General features: G+C 46.4%; 1 protein-coding gene and 1 long non-coding RNA gene across 2 annotated transcripts in view; one reads left to right on the forward strand and one right to left on the reverse strand.

Annotated features, from left to right (window-relative positions):
* Positions 1–15945, reverse strand: part of KCNK10 (potassium two pore domain channel subfamily K member 10) — a 434219-nt gene that overhangs the window by 237934 nt on the left and 180340 nt on the right. The gene's annotated exons all lie outside the window — the stretch shown is intronic.
* Positions 866–15945, forward strand: part of LOC144782739 (uncharacterized) — a 108747-nt gene continuing 93667 nt past the window's right edge. The window contains exon 1 of the long non-coding RNA XR_013601234.1: positions 866–1025. This is a non-coding gene — a long non-coding RNA (uncharacterized LOC144782739). The remainder of the gene's footprint in view (positions 1026–15945) is intronic.

The raw sequence follows: 15945 nt of genomic DNA on the forward strand, positions 1-15945 counted from the left end.
TGTAGTATTTCATGTTCGTAAATAAATGGCCACTTTTCTATTCTACGTTTTTGTTTTCATACTGTTGGAGTGCTGCATATGACAGACATTTTTCCGTACACTTACTGGTGAGGTTAACAATTTCTGACTTCTACTGAAAATCAAAACAGTGCCAATCTTCTGGTGGTCAATAGGAACATCAGCTGATGGCATTCCCATAGGCTTCTTTCTTTATTACACACCACGAAGACCAACAAATAGTATGTTATGCCATAGCAACTGTTATAACTAGGGCGGTTTCCCATTTGGGTGTAAGGGCATTGCTCCACTCTCCCATTCCCCCAGTGGAGGCATCAGTATCATAATGTAAATAAAAACTGAGTCCTATGCAAAGTGTACTGGGCTGGGGAAGTGTGGCCTGCGGGGGCAGGGCCGTGCTGCGGCAGGAATAGCCAATGTGGGTGATTGGTAATGCAGGCAGCATGAAGTCCAGTGCACATGTCAGATGGGACAGTCATCCAACTCGACATGCGCACTTCAGGACAAGAACCAGCGCTGTGTTTAGGAGCCAGGGTCTGCACAGCCCTCCTGGTCTCTTTGGGAGTGCTGAGTTCACCTGTCCAAACGAACCTTCGTTTGGCTCTCTTTCAGGATTAAGTATGAGAGGAAAGCCTGGATTGGTTTGGGCAGACAGCCTGTCCTCGTGGGCTGTGCTTTCAAAGCCGCACAGCGGCCAGATCATTAAAGAATGACCAATCACTTTGTGACGTTATTTCAATGCCACCTAGTGATTGGTCATGTTTCTTTAATGGTGACGCCATGGCGCTGCTTCCCTCTCATGCACAGCCCCAGTGACGGCATTACGCAGCAGAGAAGTGAAGGGAGCAATCGCCATCTCACGCATCATACGCTCACACTTTGAGCGCGTGCAACCAGGTCTGGCGGTAGTTGAGATCCCGTCCCGACAAGTCTCGGCCCGCTTACTGTAGGGACAGCTGTGGCCAGGCTTCGGTCGGCATCCGTACAGATCCAGAGACGAAAGAGAGGTAACTGAAATGATTAGTCTCTTAATCATCTCAAAGTCTCATTAGACTTAAATGTGGTTTGTTTCTTGAAGGCTCCTCGACAGAACAACTCAACATTGTGTGGATTTCTTCCTGACAGGCCGCAAAAAGGGAAAGCTCAGAAAAATAAACACATTAAGGATAAGAAAATGGGGCGGGTCACAGACTTTAACCTAACTTTAGGCTGTTGGTCATGTTTGGACTTGTGATGGACATCAGAGAAGTACCCTGCAGCACCCAAGAGTGAACCTCTGCTATAACATAGAATATGTGGCAATACCACCAGAACATCACCTTTCGTTTACCATGTCTGCGCAAAGTGAGGCTCGAGGCAGCATTTTAGTATAAACACAATGATCTCCCACGTGCAAGTGTCTACGGATCACAACTGGTCTGGTGCAAGCATTTCAGAGCTACGTCATCAATAATACACGCCACTTGTAGCAGCAAGAGCCAAACCCTTCTAGACCCGACTCATAATTAAAATAGAAACATTGGGATAGTACAGCCTTTTGTTTAGATCAATATTTCAACATTTTTTGCTCACGCTGGACTTGGTTCAAGAATACTCATGATTTTATGATCAGTCTCATGGTTTTTTTGTACAGTCATTCATATTCGTAGGTAGGGGAGAAGTTGGGATGTGTTATTATGGCCAAAGTTGTCGACTTTGCAACTGGGGAACAATGTCCAAGTCTTTGGCGTCAGCTCAATATCCTGTGGTTTTGGCAAAATTACGTAATCTTAAAATGCCTAAAAATATGAATGTGACCTTGTGAAATGTAACTGGTGATCATGTAAATAACTCAACACGTTCGCTACCTAAAACTGCAGTACAAAAAATCTTGGGATAAGCCACGAGCGTTGGGTGTTTTTCAGGCCAGTGTGACTCCCAATGTTTTCAAATGCACACGTTTGAGTTATGTACAGCAGAGAGTAAGATGCTACATTTGTTCTAAAATACAATTATTAGAATGTAATTCTTTAAAATATGAACTCCTTATTTCTGTCTTAAATCTCTTACTGAGCACGCTCCCCAGATTGGCGGTAAGCTTGTTTAGGTTGGGCTCACTGGCGCTGATAGCGCTGTGACTCGAGCTGGCACATTGACCAAGCTGTGCAACCTTAGAGATTTGTCAAGAGTGGTGATTGGTGTAAAGTGGCACACTAGGCTGTTGACTGAATCCGATTTGCCCCCCTGCACCCGAGTCCATGACTGGCTCAGATGAACTTTGAGTAGACAATTTGCCACAGCAGCCGCATGTCTAGAACATGTTCAGATGCACTGGGGTGGATCATGTGTGCAGCCCCCACCCCATGTCCATAACCTGCTCACATGAACATTGAGTAGACCATTTGTCCCAGTAACTTCATGTCTAGAACATGTTCAGATGCACAGGGGTGGATCATGTGTGCAGCCTCCACCCTGTGTCCATAACCGTCTCAAATGCGCTGGAAGTGCATCTTTTGGAAGAGATTCATAAACAGGTGGTGACTACACCTTCAGTTTTCCTAACCCTGGGGGTGTACGCAGCGATTCTATTGTAAATATTGTTTAATTTAATAAAAGGCCAATCTCACTGTGTTGTAGAGAGGAACTAACCGATGCTTCTCATTTTTCCTATCAAATCTATTCCCTTCATATATCCCATATCACGTGACCCCTAACTGTGCTTAATGGCATTCAATGGCTTTTTTATGCTTCTCTTACAATTAAATGTGTGCCAGTGCAAACTATAAAAGGTACCTTTGTGAACAAAATTAGGTCAGTTTTACGAATGAGTTGCGAGAACATTTTAAAATTCTCGACCCCAGGTCTAATTGCACATAAAATAGTTTTGTCTTGAAAAGCCCCTTTTTTTTCAAAGTTTTCACAGTGAGACCGCCCTGATTGCCCCTATTGTTGGTCACACTCGCTTGCTTCACTTGCTTGTGATGTAACACTCATCCCCCAACTTTTACGCCCACCACTTTCAAAAGTCACCAGCCGCCACTGGTTGTAACTACCTTTTCACACAGAATCCCAAATGAGGCTCTATACAACTGCACACAGGGCATGACTGCCTTTGGAACACTGTTCTATTACCTCATGTGGGTCTGGTCGCTGGTTTCATCCTCCAGGGGCCTCGTCACATTAAAGTAAATACTAATATGTGCAACAGGGCATAAAGCCCAGCTGCAGCTTTTTAAAAGCTGACTGCTGTGTTTACAGTGCAGCTGCTTCGGCAGCGCATGTTGTGCATACAGGTAAACAAGTGCACTGCTGTCGCCCTCCAGTTTAAATTCACAGTGAGGTTAATCCCAGGCCACGCCAAGGCAGGAAATTTATTCGGAGCTGAACTAGTCTGGCTGCAGAAGCAGGACTGCTGTGCATATCAATGCCACACCAGTTTTAGTCTGCTACAAAGTTGTGGGTAAGTACAACTTTATATGCATTCTGTAGTGCGCTCACGCATGGACCTTCACCTTTCTTGAACATTAGAAATGTGTGGCAAGAGTTGTTGTAGCGGCACTTGGATCATGAAGTTGATTGTCTGGTGGAACTGTGAGAAGAACTCAGGCTCACTTGCTCTAAAAATTCCTTTTAACCAGTCCACACCTGATCATTTCCTTGAGTCCTAGACTATGGATATGATTAGGCCTGGGTGGGATTTCAATTACGTTAGAGTCACCAAAGTAATTTTGTTAATTCAGCGTTACTCTTTGACTCGGAATTACTGGTAATAGCGCAACTAAGCCTGCTTGAGTAATTAAGAGTAATTTGGGGGAAGAAAAATCCGCTTGCGAGAGCACATTTAGCGAGTGGCGGCTTGCTGTGCTGTTTATGTTCTGCCGCATTTAGCACTATTTTCTTAGCGCAAAATGCATCTCACCTGCATGTTTGTGCTAATAAAATAGCGCTAAATGCAGGATTACTCTACTTGCGTAATTTTGTCTGATCTCTGAATTTTGGGGAAATTCCACGTGATTATGTTACACTGAATTGCGCGAGTTAAGCCCACCCGTAGATATGATGTGTACTGCTAGGAAAAGTTCCACTCCTGTGGTTCCTAGTCCACCTCCTTTCAAACTTTGTATGCACCTCCACCAAGTGGTGAACATTAAATAATAATACATTGTTTTTTAATAGCACTTTATATCACATTTTTGTCGATTGTAAGCACTGTTGCAGTACCTAACTTAAAGGTGATAAATTTACCGACCTCAGAAGGAAGAAATGTTAAGTGGACAAGAATGTTAACTCATGACCTGCAGATTCACGTTTTACTAGTTTACAAAGCTATCCGGTATTTAAAAAGTAACCAAATGGCATGTAAGGACCCCAAGACGAGAGGTACCTTCAACTCTAACACACTCACTGTGCTTTTCCTTGCGTCCAGTAGCTTAGGGAAGATCCTGAAGCAAAGGTAACCAGAACTAGGCCTGTCCAGCATTCCTCACCTCCGGTGTTCAAGTTGTTTCAGAACTTCAAATGTCACATCCTCCTGGCTGTGTGTTTTTCTGTCGGACTGCGCAGCGTAGGGCGCTGTGCCATCCTGATGCCAACAACCAGACAGATGAGTCCTGTTCGCCATGGCTGCCGGCTCAGTAGATACACAGAGCCTTGAATGCCCAGGTCTGGCTAACAATAGGGCGCGCGGGTCGGCTACATGGCGCGTCAGTGCACGCTCCAGCTGGGTAAACAGGTGCACAAAGACGCCATTTAGGGGAAACTGTAATTGGAGCGTGGCGCAATAAAGCGGCCATTTGAATTGGTGCACATTCAAGGAAAGAGTCGGCGTCTGTGACACGTGTGGCATTTCTAATCCATTGAGACGTCAGGAAAATAGTTTAAATACTAGTAAAGCTTTGTCTGTAGGGCAGTTGCTGTGTGTTCGGAAGGGCTTAGCACCTTGCTTATGCTCGAAGCGTTTCCAATAACTGTTTCTTTTCCATATTTATTGAATTAGCTTTTACATCGTTGTTTTGGCAATGTCGGCATCAGTGGTGCCCTGGATTTTCATGAAACCATCTAGTGCCTTCTAGGACTGATAGTCTTGGTTTATCTAAATTGTAATAATCGATCAAAAGTAAAAAGGGCCAGTGATATGTAAAATAAATGGCTCTCATTCCTACCCTCTGCCAGTTGACAGGTTATCAGCCACTGTGGTTCAAGCAGTTCGACTACTTACCACTATCTTTTCCAACTTTCATTAGTAGTGAGAGAGCGCAAACTGATATAAATATATGAGTACATCACACTTACCTATAGAGAGCATAATTCATGAAGAGAAATGCCATGAGTGCTAATAGTATCTGAAATTATATTCTAAATGTATAGCTAATATAGAGATTTAAGTAGAAGTGGAATTAATACAGAAATGTGTGACATTATATGATTTTATTAGACGTGATTATTTTGAATCTATGTCGTGTAGCTGTTAAACATATAAGATGGTCTGTGGTAAAACGCAGAACGTGGTAGGCCTCAGGGCCAGAGCTGGAGCTAAAAGGGAAGGTGTTTCTTTTCACGACACAGATTGTTTAACGTTTTTGGTCATTGCATTAATGGGCCATGATTTAGAGTAATGTTTTCTAAATAATAGAATAAGAGTTTTAACATGCTTTAATTAAATGAAGAAATTGAATGCTATAATCATAATGTGAAATATTGTAGGCCTGAAATGTTTTAGCATTGATTTACACGTACATGTCTGGGCTGAGAAATGTTGCAAGCTTTTTTTAGAAGTCTATGAGAGTTGGGTTCTTGGCGGCAGATATCTGTCTGCAACAGGAAAGGGGGGATCCAATTATAAGTGAATGAATAGAGGCCTGTTCAGTAGACGGCCCAGACATGGAGGAGGGTTCTGGAATGTTTAAGGGGTATCAGCGGGCCGGAGAAGAGACTGAGAAGCAAGGTCAACTCTAACGTCTGAGGCCCAATACAAAGCATCATGGAAAAAGCCTGAAGTTGCACCACGTGAGAGGCGTTTCGCAAGGGGCGTCTCAAATGTTGTTGACTGTTTTGTATTAGGGACAGCACCCCTGGGTGGAGTTAGAGCAGAGACCTGAGGACCCTTTAGAGAGCGGATGGGTAGGCAGTGAGGGGTCATGACTGGAGAACTTTAGGTTTTCACCAAGAGACTTAGAGTGGGTGACTTCCCTTGGGGGTCATTCATTGCTGACACCTTTGTTAGGTTGGGATTTGGTTAAGTAGGGATACCATCTAGAACAGGGTAGGGACGCCTAACCTGTGTTTGTTTTCCTCCAACCTAAATGAAGGAGAGATATGCGTCTATGCTGATAGCTTTGCTATTTTTAGAACTTGTGTTAGTGATTTCTGTTGCTCGTCTGAGGGCTTTTCGAGAGCACATGTATGTAATTGGACCTGTGTATCTCGTGAATCTCATTCTGAGATGCTTGTATTTGCAGCTCATTATATCTTTACAATAAACTTTTGAAACCTAGAAGTTGTCCGTGATCTTTAAGAGTAGAGTCCTTTATTGGGTGAACTAACTTGCAGATAGGTGTACTGTTTCCTTCCAAGACAGGCAATAAAGGTTCAGTCGACCAGATCGAGGTTTGGATCAATAGATATAAGGTATCGATCAAAATCTCGCCCTTTCAGTTGGTAGCTATAGAGGATGGTTGCCTTCTTGAGGACGGTGACCTAGGCCAGGTTAGCTTACCCCAAGGCCCCTAGAAATCGATGATCGGAAGAACAGCCCGCAGATGAAGATCCGGATGACGTGAGACAGAAAAAGCAGCAGTATCGGTTGAGAGTGAGTATAAAGGGTTATGCGTGTTAGATTGCGGTGTTTTTGTATTGTATCTATGTTGTAATGTCTGGCGGAGTTGAATGTTTGTAGAGTGACTGTGGAACAGGTTGTGAGCGCGCGCAACCGGTGGAAATCTTAAGTTCAAGGAGAGCTTAAGTGGTTCGGGTGTATCGGACACCCAGAGTAATTGTCAACTAGAGTGAAGGGGGTCATGAGGTACCATTGATCACCCGAGAGACCGAGATAGGGGGAACGTAAGAGTGAGTGCGTGAGTAACGGACGCTGGTCGGAAGTTACTGTGTGTGTAAGTAACCTATCAGAGAGACGATAGACATCTCGTCAGTTGTGTTGACAATTACAGATAGACTGTGGACGTACAGTCGAGAGAAGTGACCGCTTGGTCGGAAGTAGTCATTTTTCAGTGTATGAATGGGACGCATGCATAACCGGGAGACGAGTTGAGAAAGGAGGGGTGCTGCTGCGAAGCGGAGAAAAGAGACGTCAGGTGGTGTCGCGCAGTGATTGGCTGACCGGAGAAAGACCGCGCTGTGATAGGCCAGCTAGCGAACACGTCATACAGGGTCGCGACGTGATTGGCCAACAGGAGAAAGACCGCGCTGTGATAGGCCAAGCTAGCAAAGCCGCGACAGGATTGGTGGAGTGTCATCAGGAAGTAAACAGAGTAGCGAGGCTGGATTTTGTGCGCATAATTATGAAGTGTTTTAAATGGTTGAAAGCGCTGTTTAAAAAAGAGAGGAGAGGATCGTATGAAGGGGAAGAAGCCCCGCCGGAGGGTACGCCAGCTCGTTACATGGCAGTAAATGTTGGGTTGCATACGATCCTTTGGATATCAGAGTGGAGTAAGATTACTGAAGGAAACGAGGAACTGACGTTCCCGAAGTACGGGACGTTCAGATTAGAGGTGTTACATCGATTGAAATCAGTCATGACCTCAAAGAGACCCTTGCCTAGACCAACCCAGTTTGAAGCCCTTGAAGCATGGCTTAGGGCAGCGCATGAAAGGAATATGAACAGACGACAAGAAAGGGTGAAACGCTCGGTAAGGGCAGTACAGGATGCCAGGTGGGATGCGGATGCTAAAAGATGGAGAGTGCATAATTTGGAAATAAATAAACTGTACCCAGTGTTAGAGGCGCCAGTAAATAAAAGCCCCCTAGAAGAGGATGATGAGAGCGAAACAGAGGACAGCCTGATAAACAGATTACTGACAGACAGGCCACCCCCGTATAATAGAGCAGGGGGAGAGGTCGAGAATACTGAAGGAGAAAAGGGGGGCAATGCAGGAGAGCATAGACCGCTTCCCAGTTCACAGTGGGATCCTGAGCCAAAGAAAGAGTTGCTCCAGCCTAGTCAGGTGCAACAGGTAGTCGGTAGGTTTGTGGTACAAAGAGCGCCGGAAACGGAAAGCGCCACATCCTACCCATTACCAGATGCACTACAGGTACCTGTTACCATAGGTCCTATAATATCGATATATGACCAAGAGAGAGCAAAAGGGGAAGAACGGAAACGGAAAGACAGAGAAAGAGCAGAGCAGGCAAGGAGGAACGATACCACTAATTCCCCAAGTCAGATGCCGATACCCAGAGAGTGGAGCACCCCGATGCACACAGCAGGGGACCCAGGAGAAGATCCTGGGGGCCCCAGATGGCCAATGGATCTGAGGGGATCTGGACGAAAGTCCTTTCAAGAACTAAATGAGTACATGAAGCAGTGGGATGAGGCAGTGAAGGCTCAAAAGTGCATCAATGCTGCAGAAGCAGAAAGGGAAAGTCAGGACAGCAGAGCACGAACTCACTGCGGGGCTGGGGAGAGTAGCCCGGAGTGGGACTGTAGAGGGAGTAGGGGAGTCACCCATTGGGCCCGGAATGGAGGTAGAACAGACCTGGAAAACGGGGGCCCCGGGAATGGAGGGGTGGCGTGCCCAATACTCAGTGAAGGGGAGAGGAGAGCGCAAGAGTACAGGAACAGCTTTAAGTGTCCACACTGTGTGCCTGGCACCAGAGAACAGAATGGGAGTTGTGAGAGGTCGCACCATAGTCCCTGTGATGACAGAAATGAGCGCAGCCCAGGGAATATGGGGAACCAGGAAGGATCGTATCGGATACTGAGCGATACGAGGCAAAGGGAGTGTAGCGACCAGAGGGAAAATAACAGAGAGATGTGCGGTGAGAGGAGAGAAGAAGACGAGAGTAGGCAGAGAGAGAGTAGGGATAACAGGCCCGTGTTCCATCACCTTCCAAGATCGGATGGCCGAGCATGGGACCTGGAGAGATGGGAGCGAGGGAGGCCACCCATTAATTCTCCTGAGCCCAAACGCAGAGCTCGAAGTTGGGATGGTAGGGAGACCAGTGAGCCCCCTTCGAAAGACATATTGCGAGCTGAGATAAAAGCCAAGAGACTCGATGTCGCCAGTTTAAGGTCAGACCTGGATGATATGGTAGATGGTACCCTGCCTTTGGAAAGAATGGAAATGTATGAACAGGATGAAATACTGTATATGGCAAAGGACATCACACGAAAGGCGAGAGCAGTCCATGAGAAGTTAGTCGAACTAGCAGGCAAATATATGGTGGACTTGTCAAGAACCAAAGCATTACAGGGTAACCACAGGCTACATTACTCAGATCGAGATCTAGATGAGAGGAGAACGATTGGGCTGAAAACACACATAAGGGAACTGATTACTGGAATAAGGACATGGAGGGCACTAGATAAGTGGGAAGAGAGGTGGTCCAAGAAAGGGACCGGCAGAAGAAGCATGATTGGTATAACACCAGGACAGCAGGGAATAGAAGCTTACCCTTTGCGTGAAGTTGCCAATGGGAGCTATGTACATGTCCCTTGGAGTAGGGGAGATTTAGCTGCTTTTACCACATCTTTCCCCAAGTTACGAGAGAGCCCCGTGGAGTGGTACAAGCAAGTCGAGAGGTTTGTAAAGATCTCAAAAGTCCTATGGATAGATCTGAACACGCTGTTTGACATTGTAGTACCAGGGGATCTGTGGACAGCATGCAAGGTTAGCGCTGAGTGGCCCACAACGGAGCCAGAGAGAGATGCTAGGACTAATGGGCCGTCCGAGATCGTGATGGCAAAATTCGAGAGAGTGATGACTTGGCTGAAAGAAAAAGTGCCAATGCAAGACATAGATTGGGTCAGAATAGACAGAACGAGACAGGAACCCAAAGAGACAGTTCACGAATATTACGAGAGATTGCTGAAAGCGTTTAAACAGTATAGCGGCTTGGATGTAATGGATCCAAAGGACATAGGGCAATTCGTGTCCAAGTTCGTCCTGGGACTGAGACCGGATATTAGTTTGATGATTCAGCAACACTCGATTTGTTGGCAAAGTAGACCCCTAGATGAAATACTGAGATATGCCAGGTACTGCTGTGATGAGGTAGACTCCAAGGCTAAGAAACTAAAAGAGAAGCTGATGGTGGTACAATTGCAGGCAGCAGGAAAGGGGGGACCGCAACAACAGCAGCAAGGGACAGGTACAGGGGGTAAGAAGCAGTACAGTCAGAACAAGGGTAATGAGGAGAGTACTACCTTTAGACCCAGAGTAGACATAGCTACCTTGAAGAAAACGACTAGGTGCCACCAGTGCAACGAGTTGGGGCATTGGAAACGCGAGTGCCCTTACAATGTGGAGATCGGAGAGCAAGAGATAGAGGAGGAAGAGGTTCAGAGCGCACCTATGAGAGGGGCGACGCCATACCAAGGAAAGGTGCTCAAAGGGGGGGGGGCTCCTCCCCGAGCCCAGTTCCCGCAACCTCCTCGAGTAGGGAGTATGGGTAAGACCTATAGACAAATGCCCCTGTTTGTGGAAGGTGAAGAATGCTATTATGTGGACCCATTAACCGGACAGAGAGTGGAAAGAGAAGACTGCACCCTCGGGGCAGCCTTAGAGGTAGATCAGAGGGGACCCTATGTGGAAGCAGAAGTAGCAGGGTGCCCTACGACATTTCTGGTGGACACAGGAGCCACTAGATCCACGATCAGATCAGCTGCAGTTCCAGACCTGCCCATGTCTGGAGAGACCATACAGGTGGTAGGGGTCGCAAACAGGAGAATAACCAGCCAATTGACAGAACCGGTACAGGTGAAAATAGGGAAGTACAGCGATGAGCACCAATTTGTGGTTTGCGATTCAAGCCCTGTGTGTCTGCTAGGAAGAGACCTGTTGTGCAAATTGAATTGTACTATATACTGTACACCCCAGGGAGTGGAGGTATTGACTAATGATGATGATGCAGATTTCAAAGTTGCAAACTCAAGAATATGTGTGGAGCTGTACCCTACTTTGACAGTAGACGAGCTTCCCTGGGATTTGAGAGAGACAGTGGCATCAGAGGTATGGGATTTCACTGGGGAAGAGATTGGATTGGTCAAAGGGGTGGACCCAGTGAAAATTGTAGTGAAACCGCATGCTGAGTTCCCAAGAACACCCCAGTATAAACTGACTCCAGAAACGATTGCAGGCATAAAACCCGTGATCGAGTCCATGATTAAACAGGGAATACTGAAAGAAATCGTGGGTAGTCCATGTAACTCCCCGATTATGGGTCTGCAGAAACCAAATGGGAAATTCCGGATAGTACAGGACCTTCGAAAGATTAATAACATAGTCGTTTCATGTTGTCCAGTGGTACCGAATCCATCAGTGATACTGTTTCAGATTCCATTCCAAGCTGAGTGGTTCACTGTGATAGATCTTTGTCAGGCTTTCTTTTCGATCCCTTTGGACGAAGATAGCCATTTTCTTTTCGCATTTAAGCTGGAAAATCGCGTCCTAACATGGTGTCGTATCCCTCAGGGGTATACAGAGAGTCCATCGATCTTTAACCAGCTTCTGAAGAAAAATCTTGAAAGTCTAGTGCTGCCCCAGAAGTCAGTTCTGGTCCAGTACATAGACGACCTCCTTGTGGCGTCAGAAACAGAAGAAGCTTGCAGGGAAGACTCCATTGCTTTGTTAAATCACCTAGCTGCCAATGGGCATAAGGTATCCCCGGGAAAATTGCAGTACTGCCTGACAGAAGTGCAGTACTTGGGACACAGAATTGAGAAAGGCAAACGAAAAGTGTCACCAGATAGGATAGAGGCGATCATGAAAATGAATGCGCCTCAGACCCAGAGAGAGGTCAGGATGTTCCTAGGGATGGTGGGTTATTGCCGACAGTGGATCGTGAACTTTTCACTGAAAGCAAAGCCCTTGCAAAAACTGACGCACAAAGAGGTGAGTGATCCGGTACCATGGGACAAAGACTGTTTGATGGCATTCTTACAGCTGAGAGAGGACCTGTGTCGTGCTCCGGCATTGGGAATGCCTGATTACAATAAACAATTCTTTCTTTACTGTTGTGAGAGAGAAGGTTGTGCGTTGTCTGTGTTGGTCCAAATCCATGGGAATGCCCGTAGACCAGTTGCTTATTTCTCAGCTACTTTAGACCCAGTAGCCGCAGCGTTGCCCGGATGTCTCAAATCCGTTGCTGCAACGGGTGTCAGCATTGAGAGATGTGAAAATATTGTTATGGGGCACCCGTTAGAGGTGTGCGTGCCACATTCTGTTGAACTGTTGATGACCAGGACCAAAACACAGCATCTGACCAACAGCAGGCTCACGCGCTATGAGCAAGTTATTCTTGCTGCAGAGAACGTGACCCTCAAGAGATGCTCTGTTTTGAACCCTGCTACCTTAATGCCACTTCCAAATGATATTGATGATGATGATGAATATACAGACCATGACTGTCTCGATGTGACTGAACTATGCACCAAACCCAGACCCGACATCGTAGATGAGCCACTGACGGACCCAGATGAAGTTTTCTTTGTCGATGGCTCATGTGTAAGAGACGAAGTTGGGCAGTTGAGAGCAGCTTATGCTGTTTGTACAATTGAAGGAGTTGTGGAAGCTGGGTGCCTGGAAGGAGTACACTCCGCTCAGGTAGCCGAGATTATTGCCCTAACACGTGCTTGCTTAGCAGGCAATCAAATTCGAGTCACCATCTACACCGACAGCCAATACGGGTTTGGGGTAGTTCATGATTACGGGCAGTTATGGTCTCAAAGAGGGTTCATGACTTCTTCAGGCTCTCCCATTCGCAATGGAGAGTTTGTGCGCTTGTTGTTAGAAGCATTGCAATGTCCAGCAAGTATCGCAGTTGTAAAGTGCATCGCACATACCAAAAATGAGGACTTTGTTTCAAAAGGCAATAGATATGCTGATGAAGTTGCGCGGTATTGCGCAGAACAAGGTTACTCTTTCACAGAGGTGGATGTGGGTGGAATAAATGTAAGAACTGAATTAGCCATGATACTGGAAACTGTTGATACTTGGGATGAATTGTCAACCATGCAAGAAAATGCTCCTGATTCAGAAAAGGAAACATGGGTAAAGGCAGGATGTGTAATGGGTGAGACTCATTTTTGGGTCTCAGCAGACGGCAGAGCAGTGTTGCCCAATGAGATGGTGAGTCCAATGGCTAGACTCATACATGGTCCAGTACACTTAGGGAGAGATGCTATGCTGAGAGTGTTTAGACAGACTTGGTACAATCCTAAGTTTAGAATAGCAGCAGAAGCAGTGTGCCAGCGTTGTGTGACCTGCCAGCAGCTGAATGTAGGGAAAAGAACACCAGTTGCACTAAGTCACATAGGAAGGTCTGGAGGTCCATTCAACAGAATGCAGATAGATTTCATTGAAATGCCAAGATGCAACCGCCTCCGCTATGTCCTGGTGGTTGTTTGTGTGTTCTCCAGATGGGTTGAGGCATACCCTACACGTAGGTGCGACACCCTCACAGTGGCTAAGTTACTGCTTAGAGAACTTATCCCTCGGTTCGGGGTGCCGGCCTTTTTGGAATCAGATAGGGGAACACATTTTAACAGCGAGCTTGTGAAGATGATTTGTGTTGCACTGAATATAGACCAAAAGCTCCATTGCAGTTACCGACCAGAAGCCTCAGGAATTGTGGAACAAATTAATGGCACGATCAAGTCCAGAATAGCGAAAGTTTGCTCCTCAACGACCCTGAATTGGCCTGACGCCCTGCCATTGGTACTCATGAGCCTTCGTAGTACCCCAGACAGAAGAACAGGGTTGTCACCACATGAAGTGTTAATGGGGAGAGCAATGAGACTGCCATCTATTCCAGCTACTGCACTGTTAAATATCACAGATGATATGATCCTGGACTATTGTAAGGGGCTGTCTGACGCCATGCGTTCTGTGTCCCTTCAGGTGCAGGCTGCAGAGGTTCCAGCGTGCCAGGGCCCTTGCCATGACCTGTATCCTGGGGACTGGGTCCTGGTGAAGAAACATGTGAGAAGAAGCTGCTTGGATATTCGTTGGCGTGGGCCCTACCAGGTCATCCTGATCACAAGTACAGCTGTAAAGGTGGGAGGCCTGCCCAACTGGATACACGCGTCGCATACGAAAAGGGTTCCAGCACCTCTGGAAACAGCTCCTCTCTCGGATGGACGTCCAGCTGAGGACCAAGAAGCCATAGAGGGGGCTAGCCAAGCTGTAGAGGTGCCAGTGGAAGCAGGGAACGAGTCTGACCAAGCTGAGGACGGTCAGTACAACAGCGAAACAGAAGACGCTACAGAAGGAGAAGACAGCTGGGAGTACGAGTCTGACCCGGACAGGTCTGACAGAGAGCGAGAACAGACCAGAAGGAGAAGGAGTAGAAGGGCACGTGGAGAAGCAAATTGGCCGCAAAGAAGAAGTTCTAGCCTGAGGTCAACTCCAGAAGCAACCCTTCCTCCGATATCAGAAGACTCAGACCCAGAAGAAGGTGCTCAGGGCGCTGAAGCACCAGACCGAAGAAGGTCAAGAAGAGTGCGTGTGCCTAACAGAAGATACTCCACACCTGAGTGGACATATCTGGCGACAAATGTCTGTGAAACCGGAGACAGGGAGGATCCGAGCGGTGGTGGTGTCCAGTTCTGAGCCCATTATCACCGTGGAAATACAACTGTTGGTACCCGGTGTCGAACAAGAAGGGTCACTAACATTCGTGCTCCCCAGACCTCCCCGCCTCAGCAAGTTAAAACACATGTTTCTTACAGAATTGAAATTCCCCGACTTTGGTACCACGATAACAGCACATGAAGAGCATACTCTTCGCATGGAAATATTGAACTATGCTATTGAAGCTGCAACCACAAATCTAATAGTCGATTGTTAAAGGACTTTGTAAATAAAGCAAGCAGAAGAAAAGAAGATTACCTAGCGCCCAGGAAGCAGAGAATTTTAGGGAACCCCTTGAGTGGATGGAGAAGGGCTAGGGTTGTCTTTTTGAACTGTGAAAGGACTTTTTGCGAAAAAGGCTGTCAGCCTCCAGCTGTGTGGATTCTAAAGACAAAAAAAGATTGAAAGAGACTGTAAAGGAAGGAGAGGAAAAGAACTTTTTTTGCAAAGAGAAAGGGAAAAGCTAGATTGTCTGACGAAATGGAGGCCGGCACCCCGAACCGCAGAGCTAAATGTATAATAGGTACACTAATAGTAGGAGTGATAATATTAATAGCTTTAGTGGTAACAATTTCTTATGTAAAGGGACATGAGGAAGAGGTAAAGGTAACTGATGCGAATTCTGTAGTAACACTTACACCCACTGTTGCAGGTGAGAAAAGGGAAAACACTCAAGAGAAAGCGTTATTGGCTGCAGAAGCCCGCAGGTTACATGTAGACGAGTCCCAAGGAGACTTTAGGTCAAATGCTTATGCTAAACTTTTGTATGAATACGTGGATGCCATGGAGGTTAAGGATTGCTACGTCTGCATGCAGTTGCCTGCGTCTGTAGATGAAGGAATTCGATATCATCACCTCCCTCTGACATATGGCATTACATGTAGCTTATTGCTTAGTATATTTTATGAGAGAGATAGTTTTGAATACTATTTCTCCAATTATGATTCTGTGTTGCCAGAAGTCCCGAATTATAAGCAGATGAATAAATGGGATTACTGGAAGAGTGAAGACAGATTGGCCAAGTTCTTCATTCCTTGGATTACCTTGGATACTTCACATGCCCGTAGAAATAATCTGACATGCAAGGTGTCAGAAGTCGAGAAAAAGTTCATAGGGCAGGTGGATGATCGTTACAGGAGAC

Source organism: Lissotriton helveticus, chromosome 9 (assembly GCF_964261635.1).
Source record: "Lissotriton helveticus chromosome 9, aLisHel1.1, whole genome shotgun sequence".
Lineage (NCBI taxonomy): Eukaryota > Metazoa > Chordata > Amphibia > Caudata > Salamandridae > Lissotriton > Lissotriton helveticus.